This window comes from Lonchura striata, chromosome 5 (assembly GCF_050655825.1).
Source record: "Lonchura striata isolate lonStrDom1 chromosome 5, ASM5065582v1, whole genome shotgun sequence".
Classification (NCBI taxonomy): Eukaryota; Metazoa; Chordata; class Aves; order Passeriformes; family Estrildidae; genus Lonchura; species Lonchura striata.
Genome location: NC_140707.1, coordinates 33,517,139 through 33,530,514, shown reverse-complemented (window position 1 = coordinate 33,530,514; position 13,376 = coordinate 33,517,139).

Sequence of the window (13,376 nt, the reverse complement as noted above, 5' to 3'; positions counted from 1 at the left end):
GGAGCATGTGTTTCAAGCAAAGGATACTTCTGACTGTGCCTCAGTACAGCAGCAAGAGAAATTGGATCTTGATCTCAGTTATGATCTTTTGAGTACTACTGTGCTGTGAATAAAAATAACCCTTAAAGCAGAGACAGTGACATCCACAGTGACACTTAAACTAAAACACTCCCTGTTTGTTACTTAATTTTGTGAGTGGATTGTTATTTTCTTGGAATTCTTGTTGTATATTTCCCCCAGCTATGATACTGTGCTCCAACTGCAATGTTTAACAATGGGAAGATCCCTGACCTTTTGTCCTGACCTAATACTAACTGACTGGATTATTTTAACAAGAGGAAAAGTAAGTTTTCCCACTTCCTTCTCCGTTTAAGCCTTGTGTAAGAGTCATGGTCTCTGTTGAACTCTCCCTTTTTCTGTCTCTCCCTTTTTCTCCTCCTAGCTTTTTGCTGAGCCAAATAGTCTTTTCCACATGACATTATGCTCCATTGGTTTATAGTTGTTTTTGTATAAACCAGTACCCAGCATTGCCAATGAGCATTAATTATTGCCTCAATTATGACACACAATGTTTTTTTTGGGTAAAATGAAAGCCACCATCATCAAGAATTCATGACCAGCCCTCTCAGCAAGGACCAGTAATCTATGGGGTAGACATTCTGGAAAGATACTTCAATCCATAAGTCACTGTATTGATTAAAAGCAAAAGGGGGCTGGCTATGTTAAAAACAAAACATTCTGTAGCTTTTCCAAGTTAATTATTCAACCACAGAGGCATTCTACCACCCAAGAACTGCATTCACTTTCTTGAATTCTAAAGGAAATGTCTTTTCAGTCCCTTTGCACTGGCCATCTCCTGGGCCAGAGTGGCCAAGATGAACTACAAAAACTCAACACAAAATGCCTTGCCCAGGACGACTCTCATTGCCACCAGTCTTTTCTTTGCAAAGTTGTTTGGGGTGATCCACCATTCTCTGGTACTCAGCACATCCATCTTGATGTGGGAATTCCCAGGTTGCTTCCCCATGTCAGGAAATGCCTCTGTATCCTATTTTTCACTAATGTGCTGAAGCCCCTGGCCAGGCTGACATGCTCAACCCTATTTCTTCCCTGGCCTCCTTAAGCCTTTAGGAACAAGAAGAAAGCAGAAAAAAGCAGGTGCCACAGCAGGTTCAAGTTTTTCTTCCTGCTTCTTTTATCCCCAAAGGGTTTTTAAGAAGTGGCCGAGCTGTTCCCCAGCAGGGACCTGGCCTGCTGTTCAGTCCTGCTGGATTTCAAGCTCTTCTTGCCAGGCTGCCCTGGTGCTCATTCAAACACATGTCATCACATGCAATATGGACACAATACCCTCATTCCTACGGGCTCCAGGACCCAGCAGAAGAAAGCGCAGGCAGAAGATCAAACATGGAAGGAACAGAAGACAGAGGAGCTGCTGTTGTCGTCTGTGTCTGGAACAGAAAAATGAACACAAGGGAAGAGACAGGGTAGGGGGATAATTACTTTCATCCCAATTTTATTCCCACAATTCCCAACCACTTTTGAAGCCAATTTTCCTTTAATAAAATATACTATTAATGACTCAAGTAGAAGCCTTTTATGCAAGACAATACTCAGTACTCCAGATGGAAATATTTTGTGTTCTGCACAAATATACATGTATATATATTTATATACATAAATTGAGCTGTGAGCATAGCCTGTATTACCCTACTTTTCAAAATGAATGAGTTAATTCAAAATATGTTTAACATACTTCCTTTCTTTGAAACTAATTCTTTCATAGTTCTCCCTCTCTTCTAGTTCTCCTTATCCCTTAAAGAGAAACACAAGCCAAACAGCAACAAGAACTATAGCCCATCATTTCTGGAAGCCATTCATTTGCTATTTCTGTTCATCACAGCTTCAGAATGAAGGAATTTAAAGAGCTACTGATGCCTTTTGTTGGCATATATATCCAATATTGTCTTTCAAGCAGTTTAGACACATCCTTGTTCTCTTTCTTCTTTAACAGCCTGTCAAAGAAACAGGCCTAATTAGTTTATTGCGGGTTTGTGTGTGAAGAAGTTATTGAGGGAGCGCCAAGCCAAAAAGTCAAACACAAACTGATTAATTTTCACAATGCACCCCTCTGAGGTGGAGAAGTTCTGACAAATCCACTGGGTGTTCACAGTTATCCTGTGCTCTGCTCACGGAGGCTGGGAGCCATATGGAGAGCAGAGCACTGGCACCACATTTCCCACTTCGCAGAGCTCACACTCCAGGTGCTGAGGCTGATGCTGAACTTTCATGCCCACTGAGGGCTCAGTCCATCAGACCTGTCACTTCCTCTTCTCCCACTATCAAATAGAGACACCTCATGACAGCCCCTCCTTGAGATCAACTTTCTGGGCACAGCAAAATATGCACAGCTTAGGAGTGTGACACAATCATTTATTGGCTCACAGAATAGATAGCTGGGGTTTGACAATCCCAGGGTAAAAATCTAGAGTAAAAATCAGTGTGCCTATCACACTGATAAGGCACCCAGAGTCCTGCATGACCAGGCAGGCACCAGTCAGGAGAGGCTGGGTTGGGCTCTGCTGCTCCTGGGAACTAACTCCCTTCCTTGCTCCATTGTCATCTTCCCCTGGCTTCACTGACAGCAACACTTTCTCCATACAGGACATTGCAATTCCTCACAAGCCTCCATGGGGTTTAGTTTTCTTTGCTGGTTTGTTAGTTTGTTTGTTTGTTTCTGTGAACTTTAAATTGTGTTTGTTTGTTTGTTTGGGGTTTGTATTTTTGTGCTCTACAGTTTCCTACATTTCATGGTAGTGCTTTCCCTATGCATCCTTGAGCTCATCTCAGTGGTATGAACCCATCTCAAGAGTGCTTTCTCTGTCAGTAGTTTTACATTTCCTATGTCTCTACAGACTCTCAGCAGCCTGAATCAAGGTTATGAAGCTGTGTCATATCAGAGCAGGGCTCTGCTCCTTGGTTCACAGGCAGCTGAATCCAGAGAGTGTTTACAGAGGGGAGCTACAACAGTTACTTGGGAAGGTCAAAAGGAAATGACTGGGTGGGCTGGTGTTAAAGTCTGGCAAGAGACTGGGCTCGACTGGTGGCTTTTAGCTCAACAAAACTTCCAGAAAAAGTTCACAAGCCACAGTGGTTCCCATTTCCAACCAAATACAATTTAGACTGACCTTTAAGAGTTTTCTTCATGTAATGCTGCCCAATGCATTTTCTTGCTTTCTCCAATGCCAGAGAATATCAGGAAGAAGGAAGGTTTATTTCCCCCAGTGGTTTTGTGAAACGCCTTGTAATGCCTTTCAGATCAGCAGTTGTTCTCCTGATCCTAAGCTTAAAACACTGTCTTAAATGATTTCCAAAGGTCCCTTCCAGCACTGCTTTGTTTAATTCTGGAAACTCAGAACCTCTTGAATTTCTATGACTATTCTATTGCCACCAGCTACGTGTCAAGCTCTCAGGACTATCTTTTATCCTGTATTATGCTGGCCAAATAGTTTCAATGCAACAGAATATTTGTCCAGAAGGGAATTATTGTTCCTGCCACAAAAGGTTATTTGAAGTCACAGCTGCCACAGGGATGCGTCTGATGGCACTGCAACCTTCAAAGACTTGAATTTATCTCACTTGGAGTTGTTTACAGATTCCATGAACTTTTGCAGGTTGCAAGACTAGATCTCCACCCAGTCAAAAAAAAAAAAATCAAACCCTAATTCTGTGAACTTTAAATTGTGTTTCAATAAAGCTATATACCCCTCCGTCTTTATCTCTTCTTTAACAATTTTCTCCAATGAGCCTTTTTTTACAGTTGTGTGCTTAAAACAGCTTCAAAACAGATGCTGAAGCAATATTAAGAAGTCATCACAACACATCAAATTCCACCAATAGCTTCTCTGAGCCAAAGTCTCACCTTTCTTTGGTACAGAATATAGAAATATATGTTCAAACAAGTGACTAGGTGGTGAGGGGAAAAGTTATTTCTGTGTTCAAGGAACTGACAAGTGACAACTGACCTTGAAGTCACCTACCTGAAGCTGTGGACCTCAGCCCGTGTTTCCATAGGGGGCCCATTAACATGCTGGTCTGGCATTGACCACAGGATCATTCAAACCTCTGTACTGGTTTAGCTTTAAACTTCTATACACTGGGTCAGATTTGCAAGAGTTGGTTTTTGTGGTACGGCACTGTGCCACAGCCATCAGCCTCATTTGGATTTAAACAACCTAATGAGACTCGAGGGCTTTATCTGAAATATGAAAACACCATAAATACTCATTTTGAGAAAACCCTGCTAAGACAGGGAGCAGAGAGCAGACTGATTTGTGCCCTGCTAATGCCATCCGGCTGTGAGTGGGCAGGGAGACCCCAGTACTGTCTGTTTGTTAGACCCATAGCACATCCATGTGCCTGGCTTGACATCCTCCTGCTGTCAGCAACCTCACAGTCCCAAGCAGCCCAGCAGTGACTTGCCATTCTGCTTACAGCAAGGAAAGACAGTTCCCATGCCTTTCACGTGCACTGACTGGAATGTGCTGCACATGGATGCGAGGCAGGCACGATAGAGATATACAATGTTGGCCTGATTTAGTGGAAATTAAAATAACTAGACATGTGTTAAGCACATTAAAAGCAGTGGTGCATATTGTGCCAGGCTTACTGTTACTTCTGCCCATTTTTTTTGGGGGGGGGGCGGGGGGGGGAAGATTCTTGCAGATCCTCACTCCATGACCACACATAGCTTTATTGAGGAGAAGGGAATTTTAGAAAAATAGTGTGAGTCTTCTCTATGACAAGATAATGTCCCTAATGATCAGAAGCCATGTCCTGAGTCAGACAGGAGCATTTGGTGAGTATTTATTGAGTGCAGTGCTGGATCAGATCCCCCTGGTCTGTGCCCCAGCATCAGCAACCCAGAGTTCCACACCAGCACCAGACATCTTCAGAGGAAAAGGACAGGCAGCAGCCACCTTAATCCAATTTCATCTAAGTATGTAATTAGGGCTGTACATCTGGGATCACTTTTTCTCCCCTTCAAAAGTTAAAAAGCTTTATGAACTAGAGGCAGGAAGAAGGGTTTGATCCAGCTTTGGGTGTTGAAAAATTCCTCTCATCTCAGCTCAGCTGTACAAGGCCCCAGAGGCTTGCACTCACCATTTCATGGTCCTGAGGGAAGCCAAAAACTTGTGCAGTCATCCCAGGGCTGTCTGATTATAACCATTTCTCTGCTGCGTGTGCACAGGGTTTCTGTTTCTCCTCAGTATAATCTTCTGGCCTTCTTTTGCCAAGGTGGGACACTACAGCAGTGAGCAGCTGCTCACCCAGGCATCCCACCAGCCTTTGGGTTTTTGCCTTTCCCACACTATTGTTTGGAGACACATACTTTATGGGGGATGTTTTCCATACAATGCTTTGTACAAAAAGGGGCATCTCTGCCATCAACATGTGCCCCTGGTCACACTCCACATATAACAAGAATCAAAAGAGGCTGGATATTTTCAGAGACAGGAAAATTACTCAAAGTACAATATCTAATATGGAAGTGTTCCAGACAGTTTGTCCAGGCCCTGCTTCAGGAGAGGACTCTTTTGGCCTGGCATTCACAGCCAGCTTGTGGTCTGGCAAAAAATATTGAACATTTCTGCCCCTTTGTTAAAATTCCTACAGATAAACAATTATCTGAAGGTATGACAATTTTGGAATGGATGGAAGAGGCAAAGAGGAAGAACTGGGGAACATCATGCTGTGGATGTTCCAGGCAATGTAAATGATCCAAGAGTTTTACCACTTTCCTCCAATCCTTTCATGAGAGTATCTTTTGCACCTTCCAGTGGGACAACACAAAGTCAACTGTTTATGTGGCCAGGTGTCAGCTGAGAGCCTGGAAACTCCTCAGGCAAAACACACATGGGTGAGGACACAGTTGGATATGTGGGAGCAGTAGACATTTACCAATGGACTTTAGAGCTTAAACATACCATTCACTACCAGTAAGTAGGAGACCAGAGAGAGAAGGCAGAGGTTATTCTGTGTGAGCTTACAGGTGTCTCCTTGAGAGCACAGAGAGCTGGTCAGGGCACACAGGGCTGTGTGGGAGCTGAGATAGAGCTGGTCACCTGTGGCATGTGCCAGGCCCGCACAGGAACCATGGTGGGACCACTTGCCCAACACCTCCACCACCACTGCCTCATCCTCGATTCTCCAAATAAGCTGTAAAAATCAGAACATGCTTGATTTTAAAAGATTACCAAGAAGAAAAACAACTGATTCTGACCCCCTTCTTAAGCCTTGTTTCATCAGATTGGCTGGGCCAGTCTCAGCCTTTATGGAGTGAAAAACACTCTCCTTTAACTGCAGCTTTTGAGCCAAACCCTCAGCTGGTGTGACACAATTTTCAATGGAGCTGTGCTAATTTACAGCAGTCTTGCATCTGACCCTCTTCTGGGGAACAATTCAATGTGAAGAGAATGAGGATTATAGGGGGGTAACCTCAGCCTTTCTTCTAATATAAATCACAGAGGAGCAAAGTTGGCAACCGGCGCTGGTCCGAGAAAGCTGATGGAATTGCACTCTGTGAGAATATGCCCTTCCATCAAGATAAAACTGATACTGCTGTTGTTATGTGAAGAAGAAACCTGGGGGAAGGGAAGAAATTTCAACAATGCCAGTAAAAAATACAAGATATTTTAATATTCTGGAACAGAGAAATTGCCCTTTCCTTTTTGATACAAAGTTTTGCTGTTTTTTTTTCTAAGTCATGCTATATTTAGTATAAGAAAACAGTTAAAAAATTAGAAATCCAAAATCAATCATAAGTATTTCAATGGTTCCCAAATATATTTTTCTGTCGAATTTTGTCATAGAGATCTTAACCTGGGGAGAGTTCATCAAATTTGGAGCAGAACAAAATTACCAAATCTTGAACTATTTAATGAAGAAAACATTTCATCCACTTCACTGAACAAGTCAGAAAACTTTCGTTTGTTGTAGAAAAAAGGTGTGTGTTTCCTTCTACTTCCTAACTGCTTTCTAGCCTTCCAAAACACTAAAGATGTCTGGTTTCATTTGAGACTCAACAACCTCAGTCCCAGAAAAGCTACAAAGAAGCTTGTCTGAGCAACTTACATTTACCCACTTAAAAAACAAATAAATTCAAATGCACTAAGAAAAGGATTACAAAGCCAGATTTAAAGATAGACCCTGAAGAAACTTATTTGTAGATGGGCTTAAAGTGTGGATAATAGTACTGACTCACCATTATGAACTGCTTTGAGGTCTAGGGATAAAAGGGTTTATGTTAGTACTAGGTATTATTACATTTTATTGTTAATTTCAAAAGCTAGAAAATTAATAACAAGCAGAAAAAAAAATATTTCAGTGAAATTAAGGACTTAACTTGATAAGAGATCCCAAATGTCAACACTCTGGCATTAGGACTGTCCCTCCAGCCCTTTTTACCTTGCAGGCCCTTTTTAAACCCCTTCAGTGAGGAATGCGTCAAAAAACTGCAGGCACTTGGACTTTAAAATTCATAGGGTTTCTCATAACCTATTTCTTCTGCTGTAGGTGTTGTCACGTATGACTTTGTTGCTTGTCATGCTGTCAGAGAGTGCCCCTACACACACTCTCAAACACACGCTTTTCCTCCCATACACACTCTATCCTTAACAGGTAGCACATACAGCACAAAAGGGGGAGAAACAAGAAAGTACTGGGAAATCAACATCTGGTTTAAATAATTCCCCTATTTCAATTTTTACTTAGAGAACTCCCATTGGATCAAATAATTGAACTAGGTTATTTACAGCTGAAAATCCTGGTAGCACTCTTCCCCTCTGGTTTCATGTTGTGGATCGTCACACCTTGGCTCCTAAAGCCTCACTGGGGATTTGTGTTGCAGGTACCACACAGCAAAAGGCAGATCCATGTTCCTCCCTGCCTCCTCCTCCCATTGGCAGACATTAAAAGATGTTGCCTTGCTTTCTCCCGCTCCTCTCCTTTATTAGGAGACGTTGAACTTATAACAAATACACTTCACTTTGCAAAAAGCAGTGTAATTAGCCTTGCTTTTTTTGGCCTGCATGTGTGTGGTAAAATGTCTAGTAATATTTGGCAAGGCTTCTGCAGGGAATGAGATTCCCATGGTTAGATCTAAAGCTCAAATACTTGGAACAAATTAACACCAGCCAAGAAAGTGAGGTTAATTACTGGAACACTTGGAATAGGAGGTCTCCCTAGCCTAGAAAACTGCAATACACTATCTGCATGTATGTGGCTAACCAGGATCTCTCCCTCTCTTTCTCTCTCTTACTTGCTCTCTTTCACTCTTTCCTTTTGTGTCCTGACTGCAGGCAAATGTCAGAGCCACTGAGAGCAAAGATTTCATTTTCCTCTGACCTGTTGCTCCATCAGGCCAGTGCCATTGATGGCCCTGAAGCTACTCAAAGCTGAGAAACACTGCCATCAGGGGCTGGCTCTCCTTCTGTCTATGTTTTCTCATTAGTGGTTTTGCGTTGTTGAAAGGCATCTTCATTGGAGGCCCAGTATTCCAGCAACATGCTGCTTTAATCTGGGGTGGGCACTGAGGCTTTCAAAAACACAGCCTACGACCCAACAGGAGAACAGTCATCTTCCCTAATATGCTCTTTGGAGAGCAAATCTGTAAATCCTGTAGGCCCCTAAACATCTGCCTTTGGTAAGGTTTTAATGGGGAAAATTTGCCTAGTAACCACATTGCCATTGACCTTTGATGTGTGAGGAATGTATACATGCACATGTCTGGGGGGAGCTGCGGATGGGCGAAAACCTGTGAAATCAAGGTTGTGAAACCATGGAGGTGAAAGCTACGTAGTCCAGTTCAGTTACCTGTGCACCTTTAGGAGGGCTCCCTCATGTGTTTGCTTTATTCATGACACAGCCTTCTGTGGCATGACGACAGGGCTTTTCTCCATGGGATGGCTGCCTCACTCTGTGCTCAGGAGGGATACTGTTCACTACAGGAACAGCTATTCAAGATTTTGTTTTCTCTTCATTGTTCAGCTTGTGACCTCAAGCCTTACTGACTGCGCACTATTCAAATCCTCCTCTGAAAACAACATCATTTTGTTTTCTCGTGGGCTTTTCTATAGCGCTCATGACAATAGTATCAAAGTGTCTCGTAAAGATTAATTCATCTATTTTTGCTACAGCCCCAGGAGGCAAGTTGGTATTTGCTTCATTTTCCAAATGTTGAACTGAAAGCATACAGTCCATACAATCATGGGTGCAGTTTACCAAGCAGCTAAAGGCTGTGGTGTCCTCTGAGGCCCCACGACTGCTTCAAACAGTGCCTGCATGGTCCGTCAGCCTACATCTGGCTTCAGCATGTGCACTGCCTGACCTCCTGGCCACGCTTGCAAACTTACAAAATTGAATCTAGTCTTGAAGGCAGCCTCAGGGCCTTTGACAGTATAGACATAGCCATATGGCCAACAGTGTGTCTACAAGATCCGCGGTAAGCATTAATTTTAAATCCTGTCATTGAGATGCCTAGATCTTGATTTTTCCTCTTGTTTGGCATTAGCCAGCATCGCAGATGTGCATGGCAGAGTTTCTGCCATCCTCAGTCCCAGCTGAGACCCCAGGGTCTCAGCCTGGGTCCCCAGAAAATGAGAGCCTACATCTAGGAGCCCCCAGTGAACAATTCCCTGTAGGCAGCATGGCCTAGCCTCTGTGAGGCCAAACCCTTTGCTCTCATAGCTCCCTCAGGTGAAGCACCAGCCCTCCCATTGCTCATCCTGCTTCAGTGGTCTCTCTTTTGCTGTCACCTGCAAGAGCCCAGGAGCTGGTAGCCTCCCCTCTTTGCTGGAGCATGGCAGAAGACCTGTGGGAAAGAGGCTTCAAGAATGTAACACATGATCTGCCCAAAAGGGTGGGATTACCACTGTGCATAGACCTAATCCAAGTATTTCCTGACTTTTGAGTGATCAAATAGAAAACCTTGGTAACATTCCCTTAGGACAGGGATGCCCTATTTCCTGTGCTTTAAAGTAAACTAGGGGACAGCATAGGCATGTCAAAGTAGCCATAGCATGGATGTTTACAGCGTTTGCCATCAAGATGGCAACTTTCTAGGGCATGTCACTGTGCCAGAGGTTAAGCTGGCAGGAGTAACAGATCCTCTCCACGTGGTTCTTCTAAGTATTATAACTTGGCCAAATGTGAGTAGTTTTTCACAGAGACAGACAAAGCCCATCCCCAACACAAAAGCCACCTCTTCTGCCAAGTGTCCAATTGCACTTCCAAAGCACAGAGGTTCTAGGGCTTTCCAAATAAAAGGTTGTAAAAAAAAAAGGAAAAAGCAACAAAGCAAACAATGTATTTTTCCAGGCTTCTTCTCAGAAACACTATGTCATTTTGGCTGAAATTTCGGTAAATAATTCAGTTTGAGGCAAACACCCTGTACCTAAAATTTAAGACCTAACAATTGAAGCTGTCAAAGTTAAAAGTAAGTGAAAGACCTTATAACTAAAAATGTTAGTCAAACTTACTAATAATCAGTTTTGCAGCTGCAGGTGATGCACTATGTGAGTGTTTGCACATATTCAATATAGGCTGATACATCAGGCAGACTTTTAAGGTTGTTCTCAGAGTCCTGCCCTGAGAAACAGACCCATACTGAGTGCTTGCTGTGCCATTTAGAATAGAATACTGGAAAATGGACAGAGAGAGGAGACAAAATACACCGTAGTGACAAGAAATTAATCAGTGCAGTGTATAGCCCAGAAGGGCTCTCTTCTTCTGCCAACCCAGCCTCTGTGGCTTTCCAGCTTTTTAGACTAAGGGGTCAAGCAAAACATGGAAATGCAGGGCTGAAAGCAAGGAATTAATCTAGCCCAGCCCTCATACCTAAACTAGGATTAAACCAACTTATTATTGACCAAGTGGCATCTAACTTTTTCTTCCAGCACTTCAGAAAAAGGATCCCCAGTACCTCAAGCCTTTCCCAGTGCTGAACTGAAAGTGCTTAGAATAGCTTAATTCCATTTCAAACAGCCTATTCATTGCAAACTGAACACATTCTTTCTACCTCTGCCCAGTATTAGCTGGAAGCATGAACAATCACTGCTCTTTCCAGAAGCAGCTTTACATGCCAGAGGGCTTCCATATTGCCCCCACCATTCTCTCTCTTCTGAACATACATTAAATTCCTTTGCTCTTTCCCAGAAGTTGTGTTTTCTAACTTTTATTATTCTGACTGTCTTCACCTTTCCTGAAGTGAAATACCTAATACAAGGGAGTCTTCCTTATGGGTGTAAAGCAAAAGTCATACCCAAGCAGCCCAAGTGCTTACAGCACCTCCCATCTCTCAGCTAATGCTGGGTGAGCAAATTGCTTGACATGTATAGGGAAACCCCAATTCAAGAGTAGTTAGGACAGCTAACTTTACAGCTAATTTTACAGCTAAGTAAATACAACTCAGCATTTAGGATGGCCCAGAATAAGGTGAGACTTTAAGCCTATAAGCCTTACAAAGACTTGCCTGGTACTCTGGCCACAAAGTCAGAGTACAACAGGGTAATTACCTTGCCTAAAACATTGCCAGATCAGGTTGGTGGGGTTTGTTTGTTTTTTGCTGTGCAACTGCATCATGTTGTTGGCTAACGATCTTGGGTGGTTTTTAACCAGTTTTGTGCTGTCTTCAATCTGGTCATGCTTTTCTCTTCACATGTAAGGATAACTGAGAGCTTTCTTGATGCCAAGGTAAAACATAGACATAGGTTTTTTTTTGAATCCACACAACCAGTTGCCATTTTCAAGAGAGAATTCTAATTTATGTTTCTTTATCTGAAACACCTTGTACAAAATTAGGACCTAATACTTTTCTTAAGCAAATATATCCTGGAGTAAGGGCCCCTAGTTATCAGAAATACATCCCTAGGGGTATCTGGGTACCTGACATTCCTTCACAGCTCACAAAGTAACCTGTGGTGCCAGAAATAGACAAGTAGTAATGAGATATAGTTCTTCACATTCCCTTTAGCCAGGCTACTTCTGCTGGGCAAAGCACATATTCCTCATTAAAACTAAGCTTGCTTTTTGTCCTAGAACCTTAAATCATTTCCCTACTAAGATCTGTCTATATGTTCTCTTTGCTCTTTTGACTACTTTAAAACCACACTAATCTTGCTAACACTTGCAGAGCACGTAAGCAGCCTCATATACCCAGAGGATGCTTTGTGCCCTCTGTGATAATCCAGATCTCCTAGCTGTGCAGACATGCACACAGACATACGACCCTGTAGTCTCCTGTTGAAGAAAAGGAACATTTCTGAGCCCTTTCATATTTAGTGAATCCATCACACAGCACAGGAGTTTTGAAAGGTCACAGAACAGCAAAGATCACAGTGTTTATCCATGGAACAAAGGGAAAAGGAGGCAGGTACAACACTAATGTAACTGTGGCCATTTAGCAACTTGTTTTCATACCCCTGTAATGAGGTGCTGAGGAAGGTGTAGGCCACACAACAACAGAAATCAGCACCCACATGTATTCTTTGCATGATCATCTCCCTTGTGTTAAGGCTATGCTCCCTAAGAAAAAGAAGAATGATACAAATATGCCCAGACTTGCAATTGCTACCCATGGAGGCAGCCATCCCAGGACCTGGGCATGCTCAAAGGCTGCAGGTTTGGGCACATCCCAGCAAGAGGGGGAAATATGTTTCTTCCTAGCCTTTGAGTGCTGTATCTGCAGTCATCATGGATGATCCATATGGCTTGTGTGTGCTCATGGAATGTCTTGCATAAGTGAAAGGTGAGAAAACCTCTGGCCAGTCTGCAATGTGATCTCCTCTCAACAAAGTGAGGGCAGGAATAGGAACTGTGGGCTGGGACTGTGGAGCTAAGCTCACCAAGGCGCCCAGAGGAAATCACTGTAAGAATACAAAGCTCTCTGATACTATTACTCCATACCACTTAGTGGAAGGTAATGTGTACAATAAATACATATTGCAAAATAGGGTTTATTTCCTTTAAAAATCATTTCACTCCATTCTCCAAAGTGTTGCTCAAAGCAAATATAATTTTATTGCTGACAGTTTAGAGGAGCTGAGGCTGTTATTCCAGGGCTGGTAGGAGGCAGCTGTATTTGGCTCATTTCATCACTTGCATATGGAGAAAATTTTGTTATTACACTCTCTCAAAGTTGAAATTTATTTCCCTGAGCCCTGACTTCCAGCTGTGAGAAACAGAGGCTTCCAGCACTGGTGGCATATGAGGACTAGGACATGTATCCTTAGCTCAAGCACATGAAGGTCTTGACAGCTGTTCTTGGATTGAATTTGTGTTTTCTTGCATAAAGGCACAAAAACTGTTTCTGTGTGTGCTTG